This window comes from Bos mutus, chromosome 6 (assembly GCF_027580195.1).
Source record: "Bos mutus isolate GX-2022 chromosome 6, NWIPB_WYAK_1.1, whole genome shotgun sequence".
In the NCBI taxonomy this organism is placed as follows: domain Eukaryota; kingdom Metazoa; phylum Chordata; class Mammalia; order Artiodactyla; family Bovidae; genus Bos; species Bos mutus.
The window spans coordinates 31817321-31824624 of NC_091622.1; the positions used below are offsets into that span (position 1 = coordinate 31817321).

General features: G+C 36.0%; 1 pseudogene; it reads left to right on the top strand.

The window, feature by feature from the left end:
* The first annotated feature begins 4933 nt into the window (after positions 1–4933).
* LOC102271135 (large ribosomal subunit protein uL30 pseudogene) lies at positions 4934–5728 on the top strand (annotated as a pseudogene).
* The last annotated feature ends 1576 nt before the right edge of the window (positions 5729–7304 follow it).

The window sequence follows — 7304 nt, forward strand, 5'->3', positions numbered from 1 at the left end:
TCCCATTTATAAAGTGGATGCCAGCAATTTATGTATGAAATAATATATCCTTTTAAATTTTGTGCCTTTAATTTAGCTTCTTTTGCAAGTGTTCATAGCACTTAAATTCCATCACATTACTCAAAGATATATGTTTCCCTGGGACATTTTAAAACGGAAAAATCTCATGTAGAGCTTCAGATGGATCTAAATGCTAGAAGACTACTTTCTTGACTCTCAAATTAAACCATAATCCTGTTAACAATTGGTAAAAAAAAAAAAAAAATGTTATTTGGTTTCAGAGTAATGTGTGTTTGTGGTCTGGGCGTATGTGTGCATACCTTGCTACAATCAATATTCTATCCTAAGAGACTTGAAACCTTTTAATCTTGTTTGATACTCCAAAAGTCATTTCTAATTCTACTTTATCTCCTTTTCTGTTTTGTTTGTGGATACCGTAGGAGGGTGAGAGATGAAGTTTCTTTATTCTTCCACAGCATCAAGGACTCTCAAAGCACACATTATGAAATAAGAACCAAAGTCTAAACATAACAACACAAGTTATGTTTGCCAAATTTGTAAATCAAGCTAAGATACCTCATTAAAATTATTGAAAGCATCAAAAAGCAACTCTTTAAGCATGCATCAGGAAATGCTAATGCTACACATGCTTGCTTGAAAGGCTCACAATCTTACTGCCATCGCCTTCCCAGACACACCAATTTAGATGCAGGGTGCCAGACAAGATAGACCATCCAGTCAATCAGTAGGAAAGAGTGACAATACAATGTCTCATTTCTGCTGCTGCTACCGGTACCTACAGACCTCATACCAAGCCTAGTCTATGTGGCTTTAAAAAATGTCCACAGTACTTTAAAGGGTAATAACAGAAGAAGCAGAAGTCTGAGGGTAGAGAAAAAGAACCAAAAAAGAGAAAGAAAAATAGAGGCGGGAAAGGTTCTTTCATAGAAACTGAAATCTCTAGCAGACACATCTTCCAATTACAAAATACCAGTGAAGGAGAATGACATTAATTTACCACCTGAAAATGGGCAAAAACAATTTTAATGTTTTGGAATAATGCTTTATGTCTAATAGAATGTGGACTTTAATGTGATTTCCTCCATGTTGAAATATCATCTTTAGAGTTATTTTTCCAAGGTTATGTGTGATGAGCAAAAATGCACATGGGGAATTTGTTCAGCCCTTTTATTTCAAGTTATAGCACATATGGGGAGAAAACATTTCAATTTAACATTCATTAGTCAAATGAATTGTTACCATTCTTCTTGACATGTATTCATGTTTAGGATTGTTTGATCTGCTAAAAGCTTAGAATACAACATACAGTACAGAGAACCTGTATCCATATTTCAAGGACAGAAGAAATTACCTCAAATGTGGACTATTATCATAAAAAAGATGTTTCAGATTTGCAAAAACATGTAGTACCTCCATCTGGTAAATGGTAACTACTAAAATATTTATAAATACCACAGCATAATTCACATGTCACACATGGTAGTGATATTCACTTTTCATGTCTCCCAATTAAAAGCTATTGTTTATGGTAAAACACACTGTAACACATTTGTGTATCTAACAGAAAAATAAATGATTTCCTTAATATCTCCTCAGGGATTACTCTCTCATCCTGCTGTGCAAATAATGTAAATATAATACTGAAGGAGGTAAAACACTATAGCTTACTGACATTCATTTATGTTTGTTTTCAATAACATAATAGAACAAATTGTTTCTAGATGAGCTTAGGCTCATAATTGCTGATCTTTATTTTTCTTTTAAACATTCTCTCACTAGAATGGCTGAATACTACGCAGAATTTAGATATCTTTCCTAGGAATAAAGTGTATAGATAAGCAATATACACAAAACAAACCATTGCCCATAAACAACTTGAATAAAGATTCTAATAATTTATGTGACTCAAACATATACCACACATTGTATAACCACAACTGGATTGCTGTTCATTTATAATGGAAAGTACATTTGAGTGTAGCTAAAAAGATCATGAGGCTAACTAGATACCCAGTCCAAGCCCCACTACTTTCACAGAATAGAGCATGTAAAGGCAAACCCATGGCATATTGGTGTACCAGATATCAGGAGTAACTCTTAACTTACTTTCAGATTACAAAACAGGTGTTGAAACTTTCTTTGGTCATTTCTGACTCCACTGAAAATAAATTTAAATTTCTACTTGAATTTTTTTGTTTTTAACTTTTTTTACAAAGAAGGTCAAAGAAAAAATGTTTTTTAAAATGTACCTGAAGGGTACAGATATAGGGTAAGTTATGAAAGACTCTGACACTGAGAACAATCTTCTCTAAATCTTTTGAAGGCAGTCTAGTCTGTCGTCCATTGTAAAATTTCCTCAAGCAACCCTCCTTTGAAGATTTTCTTTTGAAGATGATTTTTCTTTGCTCTTCCTAAGATTTCTCATCTATTCCCCCCACATATTACATTATTATATCATATTCTTTGTTTTCACTGTAGGATTATATCGTACTACTTTCTGCACCATATAAAAATTCAACTAAGTCATTTAAGTTCCTTCATATGGCCTATTTTAAATTAATTCTTTCTGTCTGTTATTCAGTTCAGTTTAGTCGCTCAGTAGTGTCTGACTCTTTTCTGTCTGTTTATATACATCCTTAATCATGCCCAGGCTGCATGGCCCTCTTTCTCCTCAGCTTGCAAACATGCTCTAACATCTCCTATATTAAAACCCTTTTCTTTGATACTTTTGCCATAAAAGTTCTCTCTAAATTTTAAGAAACTATGGAAATATTTACTCTCTTTTGTTGCTATTGCATATCTATCCATGCAATATTGAGTAGCTACTATTTGCCATATACCATTCCAGCAGCTTTCAAATATGGTCTGAGGATCTCTCACATTCCTTATATACATCCAGGGTCTCATAGGAGGTTAAAACTACTTTCATGATAATACTAAGATGTTATTCGCCTTTTTCATTCTCATTTTCCCATGAATGCAAGCAGTTTCCCAAAGGCTGCATGTCTTTTAGCTCTGGTGGCTAATGAAAAGTGTGCTTATATATTTCTCAATTTTAAAATTTTTGAAGCTTAATTTTTCATATGGTTAAAAATCACTAGTTATCATCCACATACAACAGAAGCTGGCAAACATTTTCTTAAAAGGACAAGACAGTAAATAGTTTATACTCAGCAGGCCATATGACATCTGTCACATTACTCAACTCCGCCACTACAGAGAGAAAATAACCATGAACAATACAAAAATAAATAGGGTAGCTCTATTCAAATAATAACTTATTCACAAAAGCAAGAGATGGGCTGGATTTGGCCTGCAGGCCAAACTTTGTCAATCTCTTTGGTCTTTGGGTTCTCATTGTTTTTATTTTTATTTTTTTAATGTAAAAGGAGTTCTGAGATTTAAGAATTTAAAAACCACTGGAAAGCTCCTAAGGTCAAATTAACCCTTATGATGCCACACTTCAGGAGCTGCCTGAAGAGAAAGCTAGACACAGTGACATTTGGATCCCTGTTATACTGGTGACCAGTGAAGGATGGTATGAGGTCAGAAGAGGAACTACTGCATTCAATCCAGGAGTTGGGGTCTGGGTATTATCAAAGAATACATTATAAAGAAATAGTATCTATATTTTCCAGTATACAGTCAAGATGAAGACTGCCATTTTGGGTTATAGAGTTCTCTTTTCCTTACTACACATAAATCAAGGCATAAGGTTATATTTAGAAAACGTATGTGTATTTGTGTTTTAAGTAAAATAATCTGCCAAACCCAACCTCTTCTAGCTGAATTGTATATTATGCTAATTGTTAATTTTTAAGAATCTCAGATTGAGTGAAGTGCTTTTTTTTTTTTACCATTTACCTGTTATTTTTTAAAGAAGTAATTTGCTAGTCCATTGTAAATTCTATTATGTTCTCTTCATTTATTACCTTAGAGATTCTAAAGGTGGACTATATCTTACTAGGTGGAATGTTTTACTTGGATTGATTAACTTGGCCTGAGTAGTCTCTGGACAGTTAGGATCTTTGATGTTAAATTCCAGTTCCTGACTTCTGTAAAAGGGCTAAAAACACTAAGAAGACTGAATTAGAGCTATTTTGTATCTGTATATTCTCTTATCTTCACATATGAACACAGACATTTTTATGGATACAAATCCTATTTGAACAGGAAGGACTTTAATATTACCATAGTTTTATTAACTCTTGCTGGACTTTGATAGTAACATCCTTCAGAATGTTACCCTTAAGAATGCCAAGCTCTATAATGCATAGTTACCATCATGCTCTTATTATTTATTCATAATATTTATGCATTGTTTGAATTTTTAATCATCACCAATGTATCAATGCTTATTGTTTGCCTTGTTACCTTAATGTTAGTTTTCAGTTTATTCATGACATGAAAGATTCAAATATATTTTTCATTTTTTCTTTCAAAAACTATTTTTAGCAAACACTATTTATATTTTGAAACTGGATTATGTGACCCTAGTAGCCCTGTGGTTATGTGTCAGTTACAAAAATAATGACCATTTTTGTAATATGTGGCTGTGCTGTGCTCAGTCCTGTCTGACTCTGCAACTCCCTGGACTGTGGCCCACCAGGCTCCTCTGTCCATGGAATATCCCAGGCAAGAATACTGGAGTGGGTTGCCATTCCCTCCTGCAGGGCATCTTCCAGTCCTAGGCATCAAACTTGTGTCACTTGCATCTCCTACCTTGGCAGGTGGATTCTTTACCAACTGTGCCACCTAGCAAGCCCTTTGGTAATATAATGCAATCACCACAGTTTAGTAACCCATCTAACGACCAAAAAGTTCAATTTCTACCTATCTGCATTTCAGAAATACAAGTACATATTCCAAAGATATGTGCTTAAGAATAACTACAGCAGCTCCTTCCCAGCTGGAACCATGGAGGGTGCAGAAGAGAAGAAAAAGAAGGTTCCTGCTGTGCCAGAAACCCTTAAGAAAAAGCAGAAGAATTTCGCAGAGCTTAAGATCAAGCGACTGAGAAAGAAGTTTGCCCAAAAGATGCTTTGAAAGGCAAAGAGGAAGCTTATCTATGAAAAAGCTAAGCATTACCACAAGGGATACAGGCAGATGTATAGAACTGAAATTCGAATGGCTAGGATGGCACAAAAAAAGGGGAACTTCTATGTACCCGCGGAATCCAAATTGGCGTTTGTCATCAGGATCAGAGGTATCAACGGTGTGAGCCCAAAGGTTCGAAAGGTGCTGCAGCTCCTTCGCCTCCAGCAGATCTTCAACGGCACATTTGTGAAGCTCAACAAGGCATCAATTAACATGCTGAGAATTGTGGAGCCATACATTGCATGGGGGTACCCAAATCTGAAGTCTGTAAATGAATTGATCTACAAGCGTGGTTATGGCAAAATCAACAAAAAGTGAATTGCCTTGACAGACAACGCATTGATTGCTTGATCTCTTGGGAAATATGGAATCATCTGCATGGAGGATCTGATTCATGAGATCTATACCATTGGAAAATGTTTCAAAGAAGCAAACAACTTCCTGTGGCCCTTTAAATTGTCTTCTCCACGAGGTGGAATGAAGAAAAAGACCACCCATTTTGTAGAAGGTGGAGATGCTGGCAACAGGGAAGACCAGGTCAACAGGCTTATTAGAAGGATGAACTAAGGTATCTACCAGGATTATTTTTGTAATCTGGTTAATAAACAATTGAAACAAACAAACAAAAAAGAATAACTACAGCAACACTGTTTGCAATTACACAAATTAGACAAAGAAATGTAAACGTTAATGAATGCAGGAGCAATTAAATTACTAATGGGACAGCCATTTTATGGAAAACCACATAGTCATTTCAAAGACTGAGGCTGAACAACAAATTATTATGGAAACTCCGGAGAAGGCAATGGCACCCCACTCCAGTACTCTTGCCTGGAAAATCCCATGGAAGGAGGAGCCTGGTAGGCTGTAGTCCATGGGGTCGCTAAGAGTTGGACATGACTGAATGACTTCCCTTAGTTTTCACTTCATGCATTGGAGAAGGAAATGGCAACCCATTCCAGTGTTCTTGCCTGGAGAATCCTAGGGACGGGGGAGCCTGGTGGGCTGCCGTCTACGGGGTCGCACAGAGTCGGACACGACTGAAACGACTTAGCAGCAGCAGCAGCAGCATGGAAACTCTCCCCAGATTGTACAAGGCTATGTACACGTAATCCATTGTTTTTTTTTTTTCATATATATTTTTACGCATACATCTATGTATGCTAATTTTAAGAAATGTACTGAAAGAAAATCATCACTGCCTTTCATCCAATTATTCTGAAATTTTAGTCAGTCTCAGAGTCATTTGAAGGCTGGGGAAGGGGAAATGGTCTCACTTTAAAAAGTTTTCCTATTTGAGAGTAGCCCTTGAAATCTGCCTTGTCAGTAGGGTCTCATACAATTCTAATGCAGAAGGCAGTGGTTAAAACTAATGTACAGTCAGTATGAGAAGCAGCAGTCTAAGAATTACCTGCAGAATCTCCTGAACAAGCATTTTTTCTGTACTAAATGCATATGTAGCTCCAAGCCTATTTCTCCAGGCATCTTCACTTATCCCTGAATATAAGGTTTCCTACAGGCAGGCCTGCTTATCTTTTGCTTATCTCACCTTACTTTATTTTCCCAATTTCTTTACTCTCTTATGTAAGCCTGAAAAAACTATTAGCCTATCTTTAAAATGTTTAGATTATCTCTCAAATTCCTACCTTTGTTTTTATATTTCCTTTTACCCTCAACCTCATCTTCATGCATTAAATTTTATCCTTTTGAGCCACCTCTTCTATAAATTTTTTATTATTCTCAATCACTCTTCCTTCTCTTCACAGTCAATGTAATTGTTATCGAGCACTGCCTTTCCCTTTTAGCATACTATAATTATGTGACTTTTCAACTTATCTCTCCATTAAAGCAAGCTCTATGTAGGGTAGGGTCTTCAAGTCTTTGTATTACAAAGTTTCTGATACTCTGTAGATTCTCAACCCAAGCCAACCAAATTGAGTAAAGTGATTTCATTGCATATTTCCTATGCAAAGTGACAGGACAATTTTGTTTAATACACTCTCGAGTGCTATGCTTTATCATACATACCTCAGTCCCAGAACATTCTGCATATGTCCTTCCATGCCCTCTTACCCATTTTTTCTCCATTTCATCACTAAGACCCCACAGACCTCAGCAGGAATTGCAGGCCTACTGAAGAGAAATGCAGTGTCCAGAAAGCATACAAAGATGTATTAGTACTCACT